This window comes from Aquarana catesbeiana, linkage group LG07, assembly GCF_042186555.1.
Source record: "Aquarana catesbeiana isolate 2022-GZ linkage group LG07, ASM4218655v1, whole genome shotgun sequence".
Classification (NCBI taxonomy): Eukaryota; Metazoa; Chordata; class Amphibia; order Anura; family Ranidae; genus Aquarana; species Aquarana catesbeiana.
Window position 1 is genome coordinate 146,071,707 of NC_133330.1, and position 26,479 is coordinate 146,098,185.

A 26,479-nucleotide genomic window follows, 5' to 3' on the forward strand; every position below is an offset into this window, starting at 1 on the left:
AATAGGCATCTGTCAGTCCCTAAAGGACCAGTTCAGAGAGGCCCTTAAGGAGGTCCCTGCACAACATGCCCGTGAGTTAGCCGAACTACCAGAGGCATTATGTTTTGCCATAGACACTATGAAAGATTCTATTCACCAGGCGTCCCACCTTGCGCTTGTGCTAGTACACATGCATAGGACCCTTTGGTTAAAAAATTGGTCAGCCGAAGCACCTTGCAAAAGGCTTCTGACAAGTTTCCCTTTTCATGGGAAGCGACTATTTGGGGATTATTTGGATAAATACATCCAAACGATTTCTAGTGGAAAGAGTACTCTTTTGCCAGTCAAAAGAAAGTATAAACGTCCTTAATTTAAACAGACTTTTTCTCCTGTGCCAGGGGCATCCGCCTCCAGGCAGTGGCGACGGCCTCCGCCATCAGACTCTAGAGGAAAACCTCTGGGTCAGGCCCAGGCACAAAAGAAGACCTGGGGCCAGAAATCTGCAAAGCAGAATACTAAAGCCTCATCATGAAGAGGCACCTGCCCTCGCCAGAGTGGGGGGAAGACTTCTGCAATACTCAGAAGTCTGCAAAAGGAAATTCAGGACAGATGGGTCAGCTCCACAATGTCTCTAGGATACAAACTAGAATTTCGGGAATTTCCACCGTCTCGTTTTCTGAGATCAAACGTTCCCAAAGATCCAGGGAAAAAGCAATCTCTGTTTCAAGCATTAGCCCGATTATTGGCTCAGGGGCTAATCATACAGACCCCCACAGAAGAGCAAGGTTTGGGGTTTTATTCAAACCTGTTTACGGTACAAAAACCAAATGAAGATGTCAGACCCATTCTAGATCTAAAGAATCTAAATCAGTTCCTGAAAATCCGCTCCTTTCGCATGGAGTCTATCAGGTCAGTAGTTTCTATCCTACAAGGAAAAGAACTTCTGGCGTCCATCGACATCAGGGATGCATATCTGCATGTCCCTATATTTCCCGCTCACCAAAGGTTTCTGTGATTCGAAGTAGAACAGCAGCACTTTCAGTTTGTAGCCTTGCCCTTCAGGCTAGCTACAGCACCCCGGGTGTTCACAAAAGTGCTGGCCCTACCTCTAGCCAAGTTAAGGGCACAGGGCATAACAGTCTTGGTGTACCTAGATAATCTATTGCTAATAGACCAGTCAGTAGCTCGCTTGGAGCAAAGTGTACACATTACAACCAGTTACCTGGAAAGTCTGGGTTGGATTCTCAACCTAGAGAAGTCTACCTTAAAACCGCTAAAAAAGCTGGAGTATTTGGGCCTGATCATAGACACAGCCCAGAAAAAAAAGGTGTTCTTGCCTCTGGCAAAAATCAACTCCATACGAGAGCTGGTGTGGATGGTCAGGTCAAAAGGAGATCCCTCAATTCGCCTTTGCATGAGGTTGTTAGGAAAGATGGTGGCTTCGTTTGAAGCAGTCCCCTATGCCCAGTTCCATTTGAGACTGTTGCAAAACAGTGTCCTGTCTGCTTGGAACAAAATGATCCAAGCTTTGGACCTGTCAATGCGGCTGTCCCCAAGGGTGTCCCAAAGCCTCAATTGGTGGTTACTAACCCAGAATCTGCTGAAAGGAAAATCCTTCAGACCAATTATCTGGAAAGTAGTAACGACAGATGCCAGGCTTTCAGGCTGGGGAGCAGTACTAGAGAAGATGACTGTCCAGGGACAGTGGTCAAGAACCGAAAGAGCCTTGCCCATCAACATCCTAGAGATTCGGGCAGTGCGTTTGGCTCTGAAGGCCTGGACTTCCAGGTTAAGGGATTGTCCTGTCAGGATCCAATTCGACAATGCCACAGTTGTGGCCTATATCAATCACCAAGGGGGCACCAGGAGTCTCTCAGCGCAGGGAGAGGTGAACCACATTCTAACTTGAGCAGAAAGGAATGTTCCATGCCTATCAGCAGTCTTCATTCTGAGAGTAGAGAATTGGCAGGTGGACTACTTAAGTCGCCAACAGTTATTCCCGGGGGAATGGTCTCTTCACCCCAATATTTTTCGGGCTCTTTGCCAAAGATGGGGGACTCCGGATGTAGATCTTCTAGCGTCCAGATTCAACATGAAGTTAGTCAACTTTGTGTCCAGGACAAGGGATCCACTCGCATGCGGAACAGATGCGTTGGCGACCCCATGGGATCAGTTCTCACTGATTTATGCATTCCCCCCTATTCAGTTGTTACCAGGACTTCTTTGCAGAATCAAGCTGGAAAGAAAGCTGGTAATTCTGGTAGCACCAGCATGGCCCAGAAGGTCATGGTATGCAGCAATCGTAAAGATGGCAGTGGAGGATCCATGGTCCCTTCCACTAAGGCCAGACCTGCTTTTACAGAGGCCTCTGTGTCCCATGATGTACGATAAAAAAAATAGGATTTTTATAACAGCTTACCTGTAAAATCCTTTTCTTGGAGTACATCATGGGGACACAGAGGTCCCTCCCCTCTTTTATGGGGTTTAAGTATATTGCTTTGCTACAAAAACTGAGGTACTCCTGGAAGGAGGAGGTTTTATATAGGGGAGTGAACTTTCTGTATTGGGTATACCAGTGTCCATCACCTGAAGGTGGCCCATAACCCATTAAGTTATTACTTAGGTTCTGTGTCCCATGATGTACTCCAATAAAAGGATTTTACAGGTAAGCTGTTATAAAAATCCTATTTTTTATACATATAAAGTGGAGAGGGGTGAGAACTGCTGCCGACGTGCCCTCCTGCCCTAGTAACAGGTGACATACTCATTTTTGGCCTGGTGTCACAAGCACAAGAACTAAGGGAAAATCTCTCCACAGAATCACTGACAGAAATCTGAGATGAGTGGTAAATCTTCCCTCCTGTATCGAAAAGATAAAAGATGGCTGAAGCTAGGCTTTAACCACTTGCCGACCGCCGCACGCCGATGTAGGTCCAAACTTTGGCGGCGGATATCGTTGTTATGGCAGCAGCTAGCTGCCATAACCCCGGTATCCCCGTTTTCGTGCGGCGGTCGGCTTTCAAATAAAAGTGGTCCCTGCAGCAGATTCGCCGCGAGATCACTTTTATCGGTGGTGGGAGAGGGCCCCCCTCCCGCCGCGATCCGGTGCCCTCCGCCGCTTACCGGAGCCGTCGGTAGCGGCGGAGACGATCGCGTCCGTCTCCCTTCTGTGCCTGGAGATGAGTAAGGCTAAGATGGCGCCCACTCGTCTCCATGACACTGTTGGGCGGAAGCGACGTCAAAACGTCACTTCCGGCCACGCCTCTTAAAGGCACATTTTTTTCAATGTCATTTTTTTAAATGACTTTTTTTTTTTTTAATGCATTTTAGTGTAAATATGAGATCTGAGGTCTTTTTGACCCCAGATCTCATATTTAAGAGGACCTGTCATGCTTTTTTCTATTACAAGGGATGTTTACATTCCTTGTAATAGGAATAAAAGTGACACAATTTTTTTTTTTTAAACAGTGTAAAAATAAATAAAATAATGTAAAATAAATAATAAAAACAAAACAAAAAAATTTTAAAACCCCCCCGTCCCGACGAGCTCGCGCGCAGAAGCGAACGCATACGTGTGTAGCGCTCCCGCATATGAAAACGGTGGTCAAACCACACATGTGAGGTATCGCCGCGACCGGTAGAGCAAGAGCAATAATTCTAGCCCTAGACCTCCTCTGTAACGCAAAACATGCAACCTGTAGAATTTTTTAAACGTCGCCTATGGAGATTTTTGAGGGTAAAAGTCTGACTCCATTCCACGAGCGGGCGCAATTTTGAAGCAAGACATGTTGGGTATCAATTTACTTGGCGTAACATTATATTTCACAATATAAAAAAAAAAATTGGGCTAACTTTACTGTTGTCTTATTTTTTTATTCAAAAAAGCGCATTTTTTCCCCAAAAAAATGCGCTTATAAGACTGCTGCGCAAATACGGTGCAAAAAAAAAGTATTGCATTGACTGCCATTTTATTCTCTAGGGTGTTAGAAAAAAAACAATATATAATGTTTGGGGGTTCTAAGTAATTTTCTAGCAAAAAAAACTGTTTTAAACATGTAAACACCTAAAATCCAAAACAAGGCTGGTCCTTGGTTAAAATATATGAGTAAGTTGAATTCTAAGCCAGACCCAATGCACGATGCAAGAAAGTGTCCTATCTGGGCAAAACTGCATTCAACCTCTTGTATCGTGAAGATCTTTTACGAGTTATTAATAATTAAAGAACTTTTATGAGTTAAGTGACTTATACTGCGTATAAGTATTTATATGCAAGTACAGTGGAACCTTGGATTACGAGCATAATCCGTTCCAGGTAAGAATGCTTGTAATCCAAATCACTTGCATATCAAAGCGAGTTTCCCCATAGAAGTCAATGGAAACGAAGATAATTTGTTCTGCATTGATATCTATTACATGCAATACCGCATGTGGCCAGAGGTGGGGGGCCCAGGAGAGCCTCGGAAATACTTGGGGACAGCTCAGAAAGTCTCGGAAAGCCTCGAAAAGCCTCTGCGACTGAGTATTTCCGAGTGTTTCCGAGTCATTCCGACTATTTCCAAACCAACCGTTCTGAGTGTCCACGGTGCCCCCGCACCTCTGGTCAAATGCGTTAGCCTGAATTCTGCTCGTTTTGCAAGACAACACTCGCAAACCGAGTCAGAATTAAAAAGAAAGAGTTGCTTGTCTTTCAAAACGCTCGTTAAACGCGTTACTCATAAACCAAGGTTCCACTGTATATACAAGTGTTTATGCTTAAAATGTACCACTGGCAGCTACCAGAAACGAAGAAGAATTTTATGCCTGTATGCGTTTACCCATCTGTACACATGTATACGCAAAGTTTTTGCCAAACATAACCTTTTTACTCAGGATCTTTCAGCCTGACTCTGCCAGCAAGATCCCGCATATCAACATCAGTAAATTTTTACATCCATGTGCAAGAAACCTTAGTGCATTGGAAAGGAGTAATCAAACCAGTCACAACTATGCTTTTATGCCCTTAAGAAGTTGCATTTGTTGGGGACCTGATTGGTTTCCCAAGTTATAGTTATATGCACCTGGCACCAGACCTCAATTCATAGATGAAGGTTATGAGATGGTGACAGGCCTCTGTGGGTCAGGCTATCAAATCTATAAAATAAACATCCACCTTTCATCTTTTCAATGTAGCTAAAGAGACCAAAACACAAAAGGAGAAAATAAGGACATGGGGACCACGTTAAGGCACTCTGTCACGAATATAACATAGTTCAAAAAATATTTAAAATCACCCATGAATTGCACCCGATACTTCACAATGCCGTTGCAGCACATGATTTAAAAAAGCATAATATGCAGCAAACAAAAAGGAAACAACATCAAATTATGTTGGACGGCAACAGCAGAATATAAGACATTTATTTGGTGTTAGTGGGAAAGGACTCCCTGTCATTGGTTTGAGTGGGAAAAGGGTCCCTATCATTGAGTGGTAAACTGTAACCTGTCTTTGGTGTCAGTAGGTATTTTGCCTCATGTTGTGAGTGTTAGTAGAAAAGGACTGTCATCAATAATGTCAGTGGGAAAAGGACCTTCTGTTATTGGTGTCAGTGGTAACTGGCCCACTGTCATTGGTGTCTTTGGAAAAAAACCCACTGTCATTGATGTTAGTAAGAAAGGCCCCACCCACAATTCGAGGGTACTGTAATGAATCTGAAAGTACTCCAGCAGGCAGTGGCAGACATCTAGCCTCTAATGCCGTGTACAAACGGGCGCACTTTTCGACCGGACTGGTCTGACAGGACGAATCCATTGGACAATCCGATCGTGTGTAGGCTTCATCAGACCTGCAGCTGACTTTTTCAGTCGAAAATCAGACGGACTTTAGATTTGGAACATGTTTCAAATCTTTCCGCCTGAACTCCGCCGGACCCAGTTCCTATTGACAAATCCGCTCGTCTGTATGCTAGTCCGACGGACAAAAACCGGCGCTAGGGCAGCTATTGGCTACTGGCTATGAACTTCCTTGTTTTAGTCCGGTCGTACGTCATCACGTACGAATCCGTCGGACTTTGGTGTGATCGTGTGTAGGCAAGTCCGTTCATTCGAAAGTCCATCAGAAGTCCATCAAAAGTCAGTTGAAAGTCCGTCGGAAAGAACGTTGAACCTTTGATGCTGAAAAGTCCGCCCGAGTGTAAACGGCATAAGGCTCTGGGACCTATTAAAGGCAGGGGCAAAGAGACTTCTGCCTTTAAAGGACCCCAGGTAGTCAGAGGCCCCTTTGTGCTCACACCGCTGCTGACACCAATAATGCTCCTTTTAGTGTATCTAGTGTAAAACAGTTTTGGTTTAAAACATAGCAAAGTAGGGGGGCAGGAGGCGGAGCCTAGCGGAGCAGACATGCATTGTTAGAGCTCCACACCGCTGAGGAGAGAAGAGAAGGACAAAGCGGAGCCTGCAGGCTCAAAAGGTATCCATTTGAACCTTTTTGCCCCAGGGAACAAACTGTGAAAGTTTGGGCAGGAAATATGGTACTGGGAGGAAACCGTGGCAGAAATAAAAATCACCTCACAAAGAGCTCACAGGCACTCACTGCAGCTGAAGCAGCTCCAGTCACCTCACAAGATACAGCATCAGGGTGCTCTCACAGACAGAAAATGTCACAGCAAGACTCTCCATTTGAGTCAGATACAGAACAAATCCTCTCACAAACTTCTCCACAAGACTCCTCAGCATCCCCAGGAATATTATTACAATTTGAAAAGATGCTTCATAAGGCTTTAAAACAAACCTCAGACCAAATAACAAAAAGCCTAACCAAAGAAATAAGAGAGCTGGGAAACCGCACCGCAGCCTTAGAAATAAAAATGGATGAAATTGAAATTACAACCCAAGAAAATATAACAGAATTGGAACAATTAAAAAAAGAGAATTTAATACTTCAAACTAAGCTCGAAGATTACGAAAATAGAGCCAGACGTTGAAACTTGCGCATAAGGGGAATACCTGAAACTGTTACAGACCTGCAATCTACTATTACTGCTCTATTACAAGAACTAAAGCCAGATATCCCTATTGAACGTTTAGAACTGGACAGAGTACACAGAGCCCTCACAGCCAAAAAGAAAGATGGACCCCCACGTGATATAATCACAAAATTTCATTATTACAGAACGAAAGAACAAATACTAATTGCTGCAAGAGAAAAAAAGGAACTTAATTTTCAAGGACACAATTATCAAATTTTTGCTGACCTATCCCAACTTACTATTACTAAAAGACGATCCATGAAACCCCAACTAATGGAACTGCAACGCCACAACATTATGTATCAATGGGGCTTCCCCTTTTCAGTCAGATTTAACTACCAAGGTACAATTTACAGAAGCAGATCAGCAGATGAACTACAACAAACTCTTTTAAAATTAAATCTGACAGAACCCACAAGCAGCAACACTCCCACACGCAGAAGAATGGCATCATCTTCACCTTCAGGCAGCACCCAGAAAATTTCAGAACAAAATGGGAATCATCATTCTCACAAAAGAGGCCGTTATGCCACATCATCCATGGACCAAGAAGATTCAATGGACTGACATCCTAATTCCTGATATCTCTTCATTTATTATACTAAGAGATGGTTCTCTATAAAAACCTATATTTATAACTGAATGTAACTGCATTCTGATAGTCACACACTGTGTGGGATCATGTTACATTCCAGTTATATTTCTTATTACTTCTGATTCATATAGCCTTAGAATATATAAGTGAAATAAGGAAATTCTTGTTCAGTTATATATTATCAGGTAATAACAATAGATTTATTACTTTTTAGGACAAATATGTTCAATAACCCAGAAGTAATGGAAGCTTTTTCTTTCTTTTCTTAAAACAAATATATTATTACCTAACTAGTTCCTAGAATTATGTTTTTGTTTATTCTAATCTGAAGCAATACAACCTCAATTTTATGAGTTAACATATCTAAACAGTTACATATGAATAAAATATGTAATTGTTTACTCTAAAAGGGTTAAAATCCCAAAATAATTCAAACTATCTTCATCAATACCAAAGTTATTAACAGTACCTTTCTAACTGAATTATTTAGCCTAGGGCAAGACTAACCATATTGATGTCTTTTGACATAGCACTTCTCTCCTGTAAGCGGAAGATCCGTGTACCCCCATTAGCCCTCCTCATTCTCCCAACCATATTATGTGGGAGTGTGACAAAGGCACTTATTCCCCTGAGAGAGATATTTATTCTCTTTCACGGGTAAATTGTGATTACTTGCAAAAAATAATTTATACAATGTATCATCTAATCTCATATGTTTTTTGTTTACTCTTTACTCCAGAATTCACTGGTTTCTTTTCTATCTATTCATCTCTTCAGTCCACACAGGTTGATCTGCGCAGTCAGCTCTGCATAACAAAAAGTAAGTCAAAACTATTTTATCTATTGCCATGGCACCACTGAATATACTTTCCCTGAATGTTCAGGGAATAAATGTCCCTCAAAAAAGGACCAAAGCCTTCCGTACTTTCCATAACAAGAAGGCTCACATAGTATGCCTCCAAGAAACACACTTCACCAAAGATTCTACTCCAAAATATATTTCTCCTTTTTATCAACAAATTTACACGGCTTCTGCCTGTACCAATCAAAGGGGAACTCTAATTGCATTTCACCGATCCACACCATTCACCTTATCATCAGAAATTAAAGACCCAGAAGGTAGATACCTGATACTCATGGGTTATATAATGGATACTGCAATCACGGTGATTTCCTACTACGCTCCTAACAAACAACCTACACCATTCCTCTGACATATATTACAAGTGATTAATACACACAAAATAGGAACAGTGATAATGTGTGGGGATTCGAACCAGGTCCTCCTCCCATTTCTAGATAAATCACCTTTTACACCATCCAAAATAACCTCTAGATTACCTTTTTCTCAACTTCTTTCCAAATACAATCTGGTAGATTCGTGGAGAGAAAGTAACCCAATGAAAAAGAAATTCACTTATTTCTCGCACCCTCATCAAACCTTCACCAGAATAGATCATATTTTTCTAACAATAGGAATGATACCAGAAATTATTGCATCAGATATAATTCCGATTCCGTGGTCTGACCATAATGCAGTATACACTACTATAGCCTCAGCCATACCAAAAGCGCATGACCCAACGTGGTACTTACCGGACATAATGCTCAAACACCCACTACATCAGATGGCCATTGAACAAGCTTTAAAGGAATACATATCAATTAATAATACAACAGACATCTCCCCAATAACACTGTGGGAAGCTCATAAGCCTGTCTTGCGTGGTACAATACAAAGACAAATGGCACTATTTAAACGGGAACGCAAAAATCTAGCAAAAAAACTAGAACTCAATTTTAATGCAGCCTACATATCATTTCAAGATAATCCATCTCAGAGTACAAAATCTCATCTGGAAAAATCTTGATTGGAATACGATCTATTTCTCACTGAGTCAGTTGATAAATCCCTCAAACGCTCCAAACACAATTTCTACATGAATACAAACAAACCAGGTACATATTTGGCTCGGGCATTAAATTCAACTAACAAATCTTTCAAACCAATACGTTTGAAATTATCAAAAAATGTTTACACTTGTAATCCAGTTAAAATAGTCCATAAATTTCACTCACATCTCGCAACTTTATACAAGACAAACAATGAATTTAATCCTACAGAGGCTGAATCCTTCTTCTCAAAAATAACCTTACCTGAGTTATCTCAGAATCAAAAAAACAGTTTGGATGAGCCTATAACTATAGATGAAGTTGCTAACGCCATAAAAGACCTAAAACTTAACAAAAGACCAGGCCCAGACGGCTACTCGGCTTTATACTATAAAACATTCTCAGAAATACTCTCTCCCATTCTCACTGAAACTTTTAACAAACTTCTAGATGTACATTCTTTTCGGCAAGAAACACTAATGGCAATTGTTTGTATGATCCCAAAACCCCTTTCTGATGATACTTCCTGTGTGAATTATCGGCCTATCTCTCTGTTAAACCTCGATATTAAATTATTAGCAAAAATAATAGCCAAACGCCTCAATGGCATTATAGGAAAATTAATACATAGAGATCAAGTAGGCTTCATGCCAAATAGACAGGCAGGCGATAATATACGCAGGGCAGTGTTATTGGCACATATTGCTAAAAAACGGAAAATCCCTTTATGTTTTCTATCTCTCGATATTAAGAGGGCATTTGACACAGTATCCTGGCAATATATGCAATATTCATTACAAAAATGGGGTTTTGGACCCCACTTTTTAACATGGATCAAAGCATTATATAATAAACCCAAAGCCTATATAAAATATGCTGGATACAAATCTGAAGCCTTTAATATCGAAAGAGGTACCCGACAGGGTTGCCCATTATCTCCCTTATTATTGGCCCAATACATCAGAACAAACCAAACTATAACTGGCATTGAAGTAGGAGGTATTACACACAAATTATGTATATTTGCAGACGATATATTACTTTTTCTATCATCACCACAGGTCTCTGGTCCTAACTTAATACTAGCTCTTAATGGATTTGCAGCCCTATCCGGCCTTATGATTAATCCTAAGAAATGCCTAGTGCTTAATATTTCACTCACAAACATGGAATTGATCCCGGCTAGGGCTGCACTCCCATTCACATGGGCAGAAAAATCAATCCCATATCTTGGAATTCATTTAACAGCATCTCATTCTGACTTATTCTCAACCAATTATCCTCTTGTATTAAGACAGATCACAAATCTAATAAAACAATGGTCGCAACTTCCTTTATCCTGGATAGGGAAGATTAATGCAATCAAAATGACTATTCTACCCAAATTGCTTTATCTATTCAGAGTCCTCCCTATTCCAATTCCTTCCTATTTTTTGAGAATAGTACAAAAAAGAGCAACTTCGTTTATATGGGGCTCTTCTAAACCACGTATACCTATACACACACTACATCTTCCCAAAAATAAAGGAGGCCTGGGATACCCTAATTTTACTAACTACTACAGAGCAGCACATTTGGCCAGTCTGTCCAAATACCATGCAAAACAGGAAATCCCATTATGGGTATTTATAGAGGCTTCAGAAAATGACCCTCTATTAATATCAAATTTATTATGGCTTGATCCTAAAGACCGCTTTAAAATTCATAATCCCATAACTAAACACTTCTTATCTCTCTGGGGTAAACTAAAAACCAAATATCAGTTACAATCTCCACACAATCCTCTCCTTTCTTTTATCAGAAATCCGGCCTTTTATCCGGCATGGATCTACCCAAATTCTTTTAAAGCTTGGACAACATCAGGCATTCAGACACTAAATGACTTCATGGCATCTAAATCATTCCTTTCATTCCCATCGCTTAAAGAAAAATATGATCTACCAAACTCTGAGATATTTAGATATCTCCAAATCAAAAATTTCTATACACCATTCCTAAAGGGGGATACACCATTATCCCAATTATCCATTTTTGAATCAATCTGTACAAAAGATCCATTTGCTAAAGGTACAATTTCATCACTTTATAATCAATTATATGGAGTAGCAAATCTTAATAGACCCTCTTACGTTCAGAGGTGGGAGGAGGACCTGGGACGAACTTTAGAAGACACGGACTGGTCTAACATATGGCTCACATCTAAGTCATCTTCACCCAACATCTTAGCACTGGAGACAAATTATAAAGTCCTAACTCGCTGGTACCTTGTACCCGCTAGAGTGGCAAAATATTCACCTAATACCTCAGCTCTTTGTTTTCGAGGATGCCCAGAAATAGGCACATATTTACACATATGGTGGACGTGCCCAGTAATCCAAACCTTCTGGAAGGAAGTCTTCGTGATTGCATCTAAAATATTTAAAAAAATAATACAACCAGATCCATATTTAACTTTACTTAATTTAAAACCGGAATGGTTAACACTCTCTCAATTCAAACTTATGATCCAACTAATAACGGCTGCAAAACAAACAGTGGCTAAGGCATGGAAATCTCCTACATTGGTACTAGCAGAAACAATTCACAGAATGAATAATACAATGTCCCATGCTAAGATGGTAGCCATCGATCAAAATCAAATTCCAAAATTTGAAAAACTTTGGCATCCTTGGATAAAACAACAGTTCCTGTCAAACTTCAATGACTCTGTCCTGTTGCCATGGTAACAGATTAAATGACTTACAGAGACACCCATTCTAAGGCTTCAAAGAGAACTAAAAAGAATAATAAACTGACGAGCGGGACAACCTTGTGGACCATACCTCTACCTTTCAACCCTTTTTCTTCTTTCTCTTTCCTTTTCTCCACCTTACGATTAAAGCTCATTATCAGAATTTATTTGACCTATATACACTCTACTTGTAAACAATATGTATAGTAGGTATAAATCATTTAAATACCTACAAAAGTAACTAAGGAAATGATATATATCTTTAATTTAGGTTTACGTGAACACAATGTTTAATATTTGAAATTTCATGATATTTACCTATATAAACCCTACTGTAAAACAATGAGCTTACTTTATAGATCCTTGTAAACTTACTTTATGTATCTTTATAACATTGTATACTCAATAAACTTCTTTTGACAAGGAAAACATAGCAAAGTAAAGGGGAAAAGTTTCCTCACTGCAAATAATACTTGGTGAAGTGGCACCAGCTTTTTGGATACAACTACATATATTTGAGTACACTATGCATGCCACATTTTTCTTCTCAGTCCCTTTTAGCTGCCCCTTCTAATTATATTGGTATATATGCTATTGTTAAGTGTGCTGAACAACATCCTCCAATTCAATGTGTAATCTATACCATACTTACAGTATTTGAAGTATGTCATTGCTTAATTTGCTAATTAGTCTGTCCTACATAACCAAGACTGCAAAAGTATTTAACAATGTAAATTACAAATGAAGAATTTCATGTACGTATGCCTTTAAATTTAAAATAAGTTTCCTCGCATTAATGTGATTAAATGATCACCTTGTAAAACAACCCATTCAGTTTAAAATAGAAACTAAAGGCAAAACATTTGTGCATATATATATATATATATATATATATATATATATATATATATATACATTATAAATACTGATCACATCCCCTCTGTTCCCTCTGTTCTAAGCTGCATAAGAGCTGGGGGGAGGAGAAGCAACAGCACACTGATCTTCCCAGTGAAAGGTTGTGCAGGGGAGGTATGTCAGGACAAGTCTGATCATTGGAGGAGAGCAGGCTGAGTTCCCAGCATAGCTAGAGAACTGACCACTCTGTGTTTTCATGCTTAGTGTGGTCCGTTTTTATAGTAAAGCAGAGGGAATGGCAGAAACACCAGGGATTTCACACAAAAGAAGCAATACAAAGAGAACAGGATACTTTTTCATACAAGTACATGTTACAGCAGGCATATCAGGAATATGAGATGTTGGGGTAACAAACACTTTAAGGAAAAGCGACCAATACCTAGCATTGTGCAGCATGACAAATGTCCTTTTCGGACCCCACTCTCTTTATGTACCTTAGGGTGCAATTTATAGAGAACCTTTCAAGGTACATTTTTTTGGTACTGTTTTTTTATTGTGTTACACAGGGGGGGCATTAAGCATGCTAATTAAATAGTTGAAATGGTGCAGTTAGATAAAATATCGGTTTCGTTTTTTTATGTAGCACCCTGTCTTAAATAGGAATTATTGCCCAAATATAGTTTTTGACTGCTAGATAGTTGGCCCATATTGATTTGTGTAGTTCTTAAGTTGGTCTTTCCCTGAGCTCAGTGGGGTTGTGATTTCTCACTGCTGCCAGTAGGTGTCACTGGTTCCACTGGTTATAGTATGAGTTTTCATAACCAGAGTTATGACTAATTATGTTTACTTCAGCCAGCCCAGTAGGAGGTTCAGGTCTCTGGTGCATGCCAGGGGGATATACATATTTAGGGCAGGCCTTGTGATTGGTCTCTTCCCTCAGGCAGGCCTGGGGAGGTGCTGCTGGATTGGACTATGCTGTTAGGCATAATAGCCTGTGTGGACATGTGCTGTGAATGTGAAGATAGACTTGAAGTGGTCATGGTACTGCCCTGTCTGTTGCTGGGGGATAGGATGCTGTTTACCACTTGTTTCTGGAGGTGCCACCACGTCTCTTGGGTTGAGGGGGGGGGGTTGTATATTCAAATTTTGTAAAAATCACTGCTTTCAGTACAAAAGCTTTTCAACAATATGAGCAGGCTAACCTTAGTTATGTTATTTTGCCCACTTTGAATCAGCTGTCAGTATATGCATTGTATAAATAAACATTAAACACAGATCTGTCCCAAGTCAAACAGCTGAAAGTAGCAATAGTTGAAATTATGACAAGTAACACATGCATTTTGTATTTTAGTGAAGTGATTTCTTAGCAGTGTGATATTTATGAAGCTGACATTCAGCAAACATTCACTGCAGGTGAATCTTCCAGGTGCATGTGACAGTGATTGATTCGCCACCAGTAAATGTTGATTGAAAGTCACATTCACTGATTTATAAATTAAACTTGGGTTGTAAATATGTAGTATATGCACTTTTAGGATACATACTGTTTAATTGTGTGTTTGTGTGTGAGTGTGTATGTGTGTGTGTATATATATATATATATATAGATATATATATATCTATATATATATATAGATATATATATATCTATATATATAATTTTTTTTTCTTTTTTTTTTTTCTTTTTTTCTTTTTTTCTTCACATAAGCAAACACAGCAACAACAACTCCAGGATAAAAGACCGTATTCAGAAAGTAATGATTTAAACTCTTTATGGTCTAAGGTTATTAGTGGTGTACCCCAAGGTTCAGTGTTGAGACCCTTACTTTTTAATACATTTATAAATGATATAGAGACTCTGGTCCGGCTGCACCTAGAGTATGCTGTCTAGTTCTGGGCACCAGTCCTCAGGAAGGATGTACTGGAAATGGAGCGAGTACAAAGAAGGGCAACTAAGCTAATAAAGGGTCTGGAAGATATTAGTTATGAGGAAAGGTTGCGAGCACTGAACTTATTCTCTCTGGAGAAGAGACGCTTGAGAGGGGATATGATTTCAATCTATAAATACTGTACTGGTGACCCCACAATAGGGATAAAACTTTTTTGCGGAAGGGAGTTTAACAAGACACATGGCCACTCATTAAAATTAGAAGAAAAGAGGTTTAATCTTAAACTACGTAAAGGGTTCTTTACTGTAAGAGCGGCAAAAATGTGGAATTCCCTTCCACATATATATATAAAGGGTCTGGGATTAAAAGTATTTCAGTCTTTGCAGATGACTCCAAGTTATGCAGTGGAATAATGTCCTTACAGGATGTCTCCAACTTACACAACAACCTCAATGCACTGTTTATTTGGGCAACTGTAGCAAATTAGGTTAATGTTAATAAATGTAAAGTTATGCACTGGGTGGCTAAAGATGTGCACACATCATACAATCTAGGAGAAGATCAACTAGGGGAGTCCATGGTGGAAAAGGATCTGTTGTTTTCTGGTAGATCGTAGGCTTAATAATAGCATGCAATGCCAAGCTGCAGTTTCTAAAGCTAGCAAAATACTTTCTTGTATTAAAAGGGGTATAGACTGCAGGGAGAGAGATATCATTCTTCCCCTGTACAAATCATTAAAAAAAACTCATCTGCAATATGCAGGTCAATTTTGGGAACCAGTTCACAAAAAAGGATATCGGAAAACTGAAGAAAGTGCAGAGAAGGGCAACAAAACTGATAAGAGGCATGGAGATTCTCGGCTATGAGGAAAAATTAAACATAATTTATTCTCTCTTAACAAGAGTCAATTAAGGAGGGATATGGTCAACATGTATAAATACATAAGAGGTCCATACAATGAACTTGGTGTAGAGTTGTTCACTTTCAGGTCATTACACAGACAAGGAGCACTCTTTACATCTGAAGGAAAATAGATTTAACCTCCACATAAGGAAAGGCTTTTTCATAGTAGGAGCTGTGAAAATATGGAATAGACTCCCTCAAAAACTGGTTCTGCCCAGCTCAGTAGATTGTTTTAAAATATAGGGGTTGATTTACTAAAGCAGGAGAGTTAAAAATCGGGTGCAGCTCTGCATAGAAACTAGTCGGCTTCAACAAAAAAAGTGGAAACTTAATTGAACAAACTGAAGTTGGAAGGCTACCATGCACAGCTGCACCAGATTTTGCACTGGGGGTATGGGGTTAATTTTAGTAAATTAACCCCATAGCTGGATGCATTTTTAAATGGATAGACATTTTTAAAAGTAATAACACCGGGGATCAAGGGAAAATCTAATTGCCTGAAAATCTAATATAGAAATTTGAAAATTCTTGCAAAAAAAATCAAAGATTAACCATTTGCCGCCCACCCACCGTCAAATGACGGAGGGACGGTGTGGCTCTCGTTCTGGGTGGACGTCATATGACACGCCCCAGAACAGCCACTGTCGTGCTCTTGCGGTGATTGTGGCCGCACCGTGTTGCTAGGACACAGCGCTACCCCGATCTCTGTAAAGATGGCTCTTTAATCATGTGATCAGCTGTGTCCAATCACAGCCGGTCACATGTAAATACAGAAGTGCCGCAAATCGGCTCTCCTCGCCTCACACTGACAGAGTGTGTGACGAGGAGTGCCGAACAGCAGCATCTCCTCGCAGGGGAGACCAGGGCAGGTAATCAGGGTACTGATCATCAGTGCCAGCCAATCAGTGCCTATCTGTGCCACCAATCAGTTCCTATAAGTGTCACCAATCAGTGCCTATAAGTGATGCCAGTCAGTGCAGCCTTTCAGTGCCCATCAGAGCCTGCTCGTCAGTGCTGCCCATCAATGCCCATCAGTGCCACCCATCAGTGCTGCCTATCCATGCAACCTATCAGTGCCCGTCACTGCTGCCCACCAGTGCCACCTATCAGTGCTGCATATCAGTGCCACCTATCAGTGCCACCTATCAGTGCCCATCAGTGCGGCACATTAGTGCCTCCTCATCAGTGCTGCCTTATCAGTGCCCATAAGTGCTGCCTCATCAGTGCCCATCAGTGCAGCCTATCAGTGCAGCCTCATCAGTGCACATTAGTGAAGGGGAAAAATTACTTATTTACAAAATTTTCTGACAGAAACCAAAAAAATATTTTCTTTATTCTAAATTTTCTGTCTTTTTTCTTTAATAAAAAATAAAAATCCCAGCAGTAATTAAATACCACCAAAAGAAAGCTCTATTTGTGTGAAGAAAAAAATAAAAAATTAATTTGGGTACAGTGTTGTATGACGGCGCAATTTTCATTCAAAATGCGACAGCGCTGAAAGCTGAAAAATGGCCTGAGCGGAAAGGAGGTGAAAGTGCCCATTATTGAGGTGGTTAAAAGAATGTACTCTGCAAGACAGTACACCATATGCCGACCCAGGATTTCAACTTTGGATTGACCTTATCAGGAGTTATCTGATAAAGGTGATTTTATGACATTCTGGAAGGCGCGAAAAAGCAGATTGCTGACATGGTGTTTTATAGCATTAAAATATAGATATATCAGGATTAAGGATGGGCAAATTCGAAAGCCGCCGGAACACCGTTAAAGTCTATGTGACACTAACATGAAAAATCAAAGTGCTGATTAACCGGTTCCCGACTGGCGCACGCCAATGTACGTCGGCAGAATGGCACGGCTGGGCAAATGGGCGTACCTGTACATCCATTTGAATTCCCTGCCGTGCCATTGCATGCGCGCCACCCGGGAGCTCCGTGAGGCGGGTCGCGGGTCCCGCGGACTCGATCGCCGCGGGGATACCCGCGATCACCTTATGGAGAGGACGAGCGGGGAGATGCTGATGTAAACAGCATCTCCCAGTTCTGCCTAGTGACAGTGTCACTCGATCTCTGCTCCCTGTCATTGGGAGCGGAGATCAGTGACATCACACACCAGCCCATCCCCCTGACAGTTAGAAATCACTCCCCTAGGACACACTTAACCCCTCCCCGCCCCCTAGTGGTTAACCCCTTCACTGTCAGTGTCATTTACACAGTAATCAATACATTTTTAATCGCACTGATCGCTGTATAAATGACAGTGGTCCCAAAAATGTGTCAAAAATGTCCGACATGTCCGCCATAACGTTGCAGTCACATTAAAAATCGCTGATCGCCGCCATTACTAGTAAAAAAAAAAAAATTTTAATAAAAATGCTATAAAACTATCCCCTATTTAGTAAACGCTATAACTTTTGCGCAAACCAATCCATCAACGCTTATTGCGATTTTTTTTTATCAAAAATATGTAGAAGAATACGATCGGACTAAACTGAGGAAAAAAATGTTTTTTTACATATTTTTGGGGGATATTTATTATAGCAAAATGTAAAAAATAATGCGTTTTTTTTTCAAAATTGGCGCTCTTATATTGTTTATAGCGCAAAAAAATAAAAATCACAGAGGCGATCATATACCACAAAAAGAAAGCTCTACTTGTGGGAAAAAAAGGACGTCAATTTTGTTTGGGAGCCATGTCGCACGACCACGCAATTGTCAGTTAAAGTGACGCAGTGCCGAATCGCAAAAAACGCTCTGGTCAGGAAGGGGGTAAAATCTTCCGGGGCTGAAAAGTCTTATATGCAAGTTATTGTAATAAAAAGTGTTTGGGGACCTGGGTCCAGCCCCAGGGGACATGTATCAATGCAAAATTTTTTTTTAAAAACGGTCGTTATTTCAGGAGCAGTGATTTTATTCATGCTTAAAGTGAAACAATAAAAATGAAATATTCCTTTAAATATCATGCCTGGGGGTGTCCTTAGTATGCCTGTAAAGTAGTGCGTTTTTCCCATGTTTAGAACAGTACCACAGCAAAATAACATTTCTAAGGGAAAAATTGTCATTTAAAACTGATCGCGGTTGTAATGAATTGTCGGGTCTTGACAATATTGATAAAACTCATTGAAAAAAACGGCATGAGTTCCCCCCAGTCCATTACTAGGCTCTTTGGGTCTAGTATGAATATTAAGGGGAACCCTGAACCAAAATTTTAAAAAAATTGCGTGGGGGTCCCCCCAAAATCCATACCAGGCCCTTCAGGTCTGGTATGGAAATTAAAGGGAACCCTGTGCCAAATTAAAAAAAAATGGCGTAGGGGTTCCCCAAAAATCGATACCAGACCCTTCAGGTCTGGTATCGATTTTAAGGGGAACCCTGCACCAAAATAAAAAAGAAATGGCGTAGGGGTCCCCCCCAAAATCCATACCAGACCCTTATCTGAGCACGCAACCTGTCAGGCCACAAGAAAAGAGGGGGGATGAGAGAGCGCCCCCCCTCCTGAACTGTTCCAGGCCACATGCCCTCAACATGGGAAGGTTGCTTTGGGGTCTGCCCCCCAAAGCACCTTGTCCCCATGTTGCAAGGGCCTCATTCCAACAACCCTTTTCCAGTGGTTGTGAGGGTATGTGGGCGGGGGGGCTTATCGGAATCTGGAAGTCCCCTTTAATAAGGGGACCCCAAATCCCGCCCCCCCATGTGACTTGGTAACGGGGTACATTGTACCCCTACCATTTCCCCAAAAAAATGTCAAAAATGGTAAAAAAGACAAGAGACAGCTTGGGACAAGTCCTTTTTTTAAAAAAATAAAAATGTCCCACGGTGTAAATCCACGCAGCCCGACGGATCGAAAAAGAAAAAAAAAGCCGCAACAGTTCCTCCTCCATGGGAGGCTCCCGCCGAATGACGCTTCTTCTCAATGACAGCTGTTATATAGCTGAGAGCGGGGTCACCAGGTGACATAAACAGGTGACCCTGCCCCCTCTGATGCCGCAGGGTTCCCCTTAATTAGAAATGTAATTTTGCTGTGGTATTGTTCTAAACACGGGCAAACTGCACCACTTTACAGGCACACTATAGACACCCCCAGGCACAATATTTAAAGGAATATTTCATTTTTATTGTTTCACTTTAAGCAATATTAAAATCAGTGCTCCTGAAAAAACATAAGTTTTTAAAACTTTTTTTGGCATTGATACATGTCCCCTGGGGCAGGACCCAGGTCCCCAAAACTTTTTATGACAATAACTTGCATATAAGCATATAAAATGAGCACTTTTGATTTTTCATGTTCGTGTCCCATAGACTTTAACGGTGTTCTTCCGAATTTTTTGCCTGTTTGGATGTTCTGGTGCGAACCGAACCGGGGGGTGTTAGGCTCATCCTTAATCAGCATAGGCAATGTATCAATATTTTTTAAAGGGAAATCTATTAAGGAGAAAATGTCCATTTAACTTAGAGTATCGTGCTTGCTGTTTCTTCTTTGATTGATGGTGAACTACACCAATGCCTGCACACTGAAGGCTACAATTTGCAAATAATCTCCCCTCTGCAGAGGAAAAATTATACATTTTTAATTGGAAATGTGGCATTGCAGTGTGGATTTGCATTTTGTTCAGTTGTTACTATGATGTCTGAGTATTAGTACGTTGTCTAAGATAGGCTCCTTTTTTTGCTACAGACTACAATAAATTATTTTATTTATTTAAGGGTTACATATATATATTGTACATCCACATCAGTCCCTACTCTCAAGGAGCTTACAATCTAAGGTCCCTAACTCAAATCCATATACATGTTAGGGCCAATTTAGACAGGAGACAATCAGGCTACCAGTATGTCTTTGGGGTGTTGGAGGAAAGCCACCCAAGCACAGGGAGAACATGCAAATTCCAGGCAGGTAGTGCCTTGGTTAGAATTTGAAGCAATGACCATAGTGCTGCCAGAAGGAAGCGCTAACCTCTTAGCCACTGTGTTGCCCATTATGAAATACCTTTCCATTTGAACTATGTATGACTTTGTGAATGAAATGACAATTAGTGTTGGAGACCAAATATGATATAGATATTTTGTATGATTCGCTTAGGAGAGCTAATACTTTTTTTTAAGTCCCCTGGATATTATTATATTCCCTCTTCATTGTTCTTATTATTTCTACTTAAATAGAAATGTCCAGAGGTGTACAAATGAGGGAAGTAAAGTAAGGAAAAAGTTCTAACAATTTGTAGATTTTGAGGTTAACCTTGCTATTCAACCTACTAACCCCATGTGTCATTATGGTAGATATAACTTTGATACAACTTTGAATAGGCGCCTGGGGCTTTCTTTTGATGATGGCAGTGTAGCACCAAGGATACATTCACAATTTGGTTGACAAACCGGTGATTTTATGCATTTAAAGGACTTTTAATAGACAGATAAATGCATATAAAGGTATATAAAGGCTGTATGCAGCCTTAAGCGGAACAGGCTAGTGAGAATGTAGCATAAGATAGACAGTAACTTCCACTATTTTCCTGCTATTATCTATTAATGTTTACACCCTACTTCTATTAAATTTCTAGTGCACATCTTAGTAAACTTCTACTTGCCTTTAACGTCCTTCTCCTAAAGTCTTACTTTTTTCAGGGTTTCATTTTGGTGTACAACCATACTATGATTAAAAGTTTTTAATCAGATAGAATACTACCTTTAATAATGCTGAAAGACTTAATTGTGTGGGTCGTGCCAGCACAAATGAGGTTAATTAGACTCTTCAGAAATAAAGATGGTCTCTTTTAATGAAGGGTCATTTTTCAAAGTATGAAGAAACAATCCCTGCAACACCTTTTGCTCCCAGGATCCTGCTTACATTTTCCATTCCAGCTGGCAAAGGCATCTTTAGTAACCAGTATATATTTTCTGAAACCAAAGATTAGATAATATAGAATTAAAAGATAGTATTCTTGTTATTTCTGTCTTGCAATTTTGCTTCAAATGTTCATTGAAGTTATGTTTTAATCAAACTTACATAAAGCCTTTTATTGGCAAAAACACAATAGAAACAACTATATTTATACTAAATGTAAAATAAATAAATAAAAATGAAGACCTAATAAACACATGTACCTACAGTATAGACTTCAAATGGTGTTAGCTTTTGAAACTATGAAAAAAATCCATATGAAATTTTAAATGTGCAACATATACAGTATTTAAAATGATCCTTAACTTTAGCACTTTATTTGACATTAACCTACAGTTATAACACTAATTTTATTCTCTAACCTCAAATGTGAACACGGATACCTAATAGTTTTATGCACATTATTTTAGATGGGTTTATATCTAAAATGAAGACCTAATAAACACATGTACCTACAGTATAGACTTCAAATGGTGTGGGCTACCGAAACTATGAAAAATAAATCCATATGGAATTTTAAATGTGCAACATATACAGTATCCAAAATGACCTACAGTCATAACACTAATTTTATTCTCTAACCTCTAATGTGAACATGGAGACCTAATAGTGTTATGCATATTTTTCTAGATGGGTTTGTGTAATATGTGTATGTTTAAGTAAATGTGTACTCCTATATGATCCATGCACCTGTGATTTGGTGGGTATGTCTAATTTATTTCCATTACTATTTTGACAGATTTGTTTGTTTTACAGGTACATTACTTTACCAAGGAGCAGTTTTGCCACCTGTGTGACATATATTATAAACTCCCATTAAAGAGCCATGTAGCTCTTTGAGGGGTTCAGCTAGGGATCAAATGGGAGAGGGGAGGGAACTTCTCAGTTTGTACATGTAAATTTGTAAATGTGAACAACAAGCAATCACATGTGCATCTAGTTCAGGACCCTGAGGGGCACAAGGTTGTTGTGATTTTATCAGCCATGAGTATTCAATCAGATGAAAAAGACACGGATGTTAATTTAACAGCAGTGGCATGCTACAAACCATATTATTCCATGATCAAATTAACATTCTTGGCAGTGTGGGGTGGGTTAAATTATCTGTAAAGTCATAAGCAAAAAAGAAAAGCACAAACACTACCATAGTAGTAGCTACAGCAATGTATTAATTAAAAACATAGTTTAATGCACATTGGATGATGGATGATGGGATTGCATGCAGCCCACACCTCAAATAATAACATTTATTAAAACTTAACATTCCCTGAAAATACAGCCTAAAGAAAAAACACAAAGACAATATATTGGCATATATAAATGGCCACGGCACTTTTTTTGTTTCCAATAAATTGTAAATATTTCAAAACTTTTCATTTTTATTCAACCATAAATTATTCAAGTAAATCTGAAATCTATCTATAAGCTATTGGAACTCGAGACATATTTAATTAAATTAACATTAAATGTCCCCCCTAGAAATCCAGGGTGACCAACCACATAAGTGCCAGCGACAAATGGGTGGGAAGGGAGGGTAGCTCTTTTGCCAAGGCTTGACCAACTGTGAGAAATCACTGTAAAATCTTCATATTTATAGGGCTCTCAGAAATTCTAGAAGCTTCCAAAGATTTTAATTGGTTAAAAAATTCATATATCTCATAAATTTAAAGAGACAGTAACCTAAATCCCTATAACCTATATTGCCTCAAAAATAGCATGAAATTTGTGCGGGAAGGAGGCGGGGCTGAAGCAAGCCCATGAAGGCAGGCCCAAATGGATGCTCCCTCCTTTTACAATCTTTTTGCATTACTGATTGAATTGTTATTAAGCTTACCGTACCCTGTGACATCATACCGGGAAGGGGTGGGTCGTCTAATGTGTTGATCTTGATCCTGACTGAAAATCAGTGTTAAAAACTCACCTAAACTGCATTTTTTTCAAACCAGTTTAGGTGAGTTAAGCAGAATTTAGCAACATTTGGTGTTTGGGAGTTTATTGGCCAGAGTTTTTATTCATTCTCGCCACTGAAATGATTAAACCCTGAAGCCCTAAATGCACATTGATGCATTTAGGTGCGTCTGGAAGCGTTTGGCATTTTTTATGCCCAAAAGCTCCTTTCCTGAATGCAATTTTTTTGTAATAAGGAGAGGAGCTTTGCCTGCCTCTAAAGTCTGCTGCTCTTACACTCTGGTAAAAGCCTATGTTTGCATAGACACGCAGGCTTTTATTGATTTGAGTTCAGAGGCTTTGACAAAAAACACACCAAAAGCTCCTAAATGTGAGGTTTAGCAGTGTGAGGCCTAAGACTGCTGAGAGGGACTGCTTGTGATGGATGGTTGTACTGTAAAAAGCCATCTTCATGTATTGATCTACTGAATGCATTTAACCATGTTTTTAAATAATAAATGGTTGCTCTAATTACTACACAATGGTAAGATTTTGTGCCACTCTTTGCTTGTTTCAGGAGATGTCTCTGGAGCCACCACTCCTCTCCATTTTTCTGAGTTGACTACATCTCTCTTTAAAAATCTCTTTAATCACAAATAGTCAGACAGTGTATGGTGATGAAGATCATAAAATAAAGCAGAGGTGGGGTGCTACTACCAAATAAGAATTGCAATGGAAATCATGAAAAGAGATAGTCCAATGCCTTGCTTACTCTTTAATATCTTCAAAATGTATTGGTTTTCCATAAAAGACACAGTATCAGACAGCAAATGTATACACGTTTCAGCCTTGTGGGCCTTGTTCACTACCAATGGTGATGAAGAAGTGTCTTCCCAAAATGTGTTCCATACCCTATGACAACCATACCCAGAAAGGGCTGATTGTTTTCCTCCTTGAAGTTGCCAGTTTTCCTCCCCCAGCAGAATGAGACTAGATCCTTCTACTTTCAGCCAGAACAGTTCTTTACACCACTGAGAAGGACTGCTTGAGATTTGTACTGTATAAATCCATCTTCTGTTATAGTGCTAATGAATGCATTTAACCATATCTAATAAATTAATGGTGCTCTAATTACTTCAGTTTTGTAGCATTTTGCTCTGCTCTTTGCTTGTTTCAGTAGATGTCCCTGGAACCACTACCCCTCTCTGTTTTTCTGAGTAGGCTGCATCACTCCTTTGTAGTCAAGCATTAGCTGATCTTTATGTAGGTTCAAGACTACCTCTGACATTGTATAATATTATTTTATCACATACCAGTGTATTATCTCTGGTTCATGTGCACTGCATAGCCAATGTTTAACAGTACAGTAACACTGCTGTCAATTGTTTATATAATTATGTAAAATGGCCTCAAGAATCCTATTTTTACCTTTTTTATCTGAGGTTATATTATCACCCATTGCCCTTCTCTAGGGATGAGCCGAACACCCCCCGGTTCGGTTCGCACCAGAACCCGCGAACGGACCGAAAGTTCGCACGAACGTTAGAACCCCATTGACGTCTATGGGACTCGAACGTTCGAAATCAAAAGTGCTCATTTTAAAGGCTAATTTGCATGGTATTGTCCTAAAAAGGGTTTGGGGACCCGGGTCCTACCCCAGGGGACATGTATCAATGCAAAAAAAACTTTTAAAAACGGCCGTTTTTTCGGGAGCAGTGATTTTAATGATGCTTAAAGTAAAAAAAAAAAAAAGTGAAATATTCCTTTAAATATCGTACCTGGGGGGTGTCTATAGTATGCCTGTAAAGTGACGCGTGTTTCCCATGTTTAGAACAGTCCCTGCACCAAATGTCATTTTTAAAGGAAAAAATCTCATTTAAAACTGCTTGCGGGTTTAATGTCATGTCGGGTCATGGCAATATGGATGAAAATCAGTGAGACAAACGGCATGGGTACCCCCCAGTCCATTACCAGGCCCTTTGGGTCTTGTATGGATATTAAGGGGAACCCCGCACCCAAATTAAAATAAGGAAAGGTGTGGGGCCACCAGGCCCTATATACTCTGAACAGCAGTATACAGGCGGTGCAAACAAGACAGGGACTGTAGGTTTGTTGTTAAGTAGAATCTGTTTGTAATTTTGAACATTTTTAACGTGTTTAGCTCCAGCCAAAAAATCTTTTCTAAGCTTTTTGGAAAACATAGGGAAGGGTTATCACCCCTGTGACATTTGTTTTGCTGTCTTTCCTCCTCTTCAGAAGATTTCACCTCACTTTTTTGTCCCAATGAAAAATGTTTTTTGAAAATTTGGGTTTTTTTGTGGAACAAGGATTGGAAAGCATCAGTGGAAAGGAGAAATTGTTTTCCCATATTAACTCTTACAGGAGAGAATTTCCCTTCCTAGGGGTAGATTTCATCTCACTTCCTGTTGTCTCCTTCCGTTTGCAAGTAGGAGTCGTTTGTAAGTTAGATGTTTGAAAGTAGGGTCCTGCCCTATATACTCAGCAGAAATTTGGGCCTTAGGTGTTGCTGTGGCCACAACACTCTGTCCGTGCTCATGTTACTGCCTTCATCGAGCTCAGTATCGTCATCAGAGCCTTCCAAACGCTGGGCATCCTCCTGGAGCATGTACCCAACACTGTGGTCAAACAGTTCGAGGGAATCCTCATGAGGACATGGTGGAGCTAGGGAAGGAGTCACTGATGACATTGAGCTGAGGGAAGAGGCCGCTGCTTTGCCAGACAAAGCACCCTGGGCATGGGTGAGAGAGGATGAGGAGGATGAGGACGGCTTGGTCATCCACTCGACCAAGTCTTCCGCATGTTGCGGCTCAACACGGCCAGCTGC

General features: G+C 40.0%; 1 protein-coding gene across 2 annotated transcripts in view; it reads left to right on the plus strand.

The window, feature by feature from the left end:
- The window catches only part of GRIN2B (glutamate ionotropic receptor NMDA type subunit 2B), a 1,456,453-nt gene that overhangs the window by 689,499 nt on the left and 740,475 nt on the right, over positions 1-26,479 (plus strand). The gene's annotated exons all lie outside the window — the stretch shown is intronic.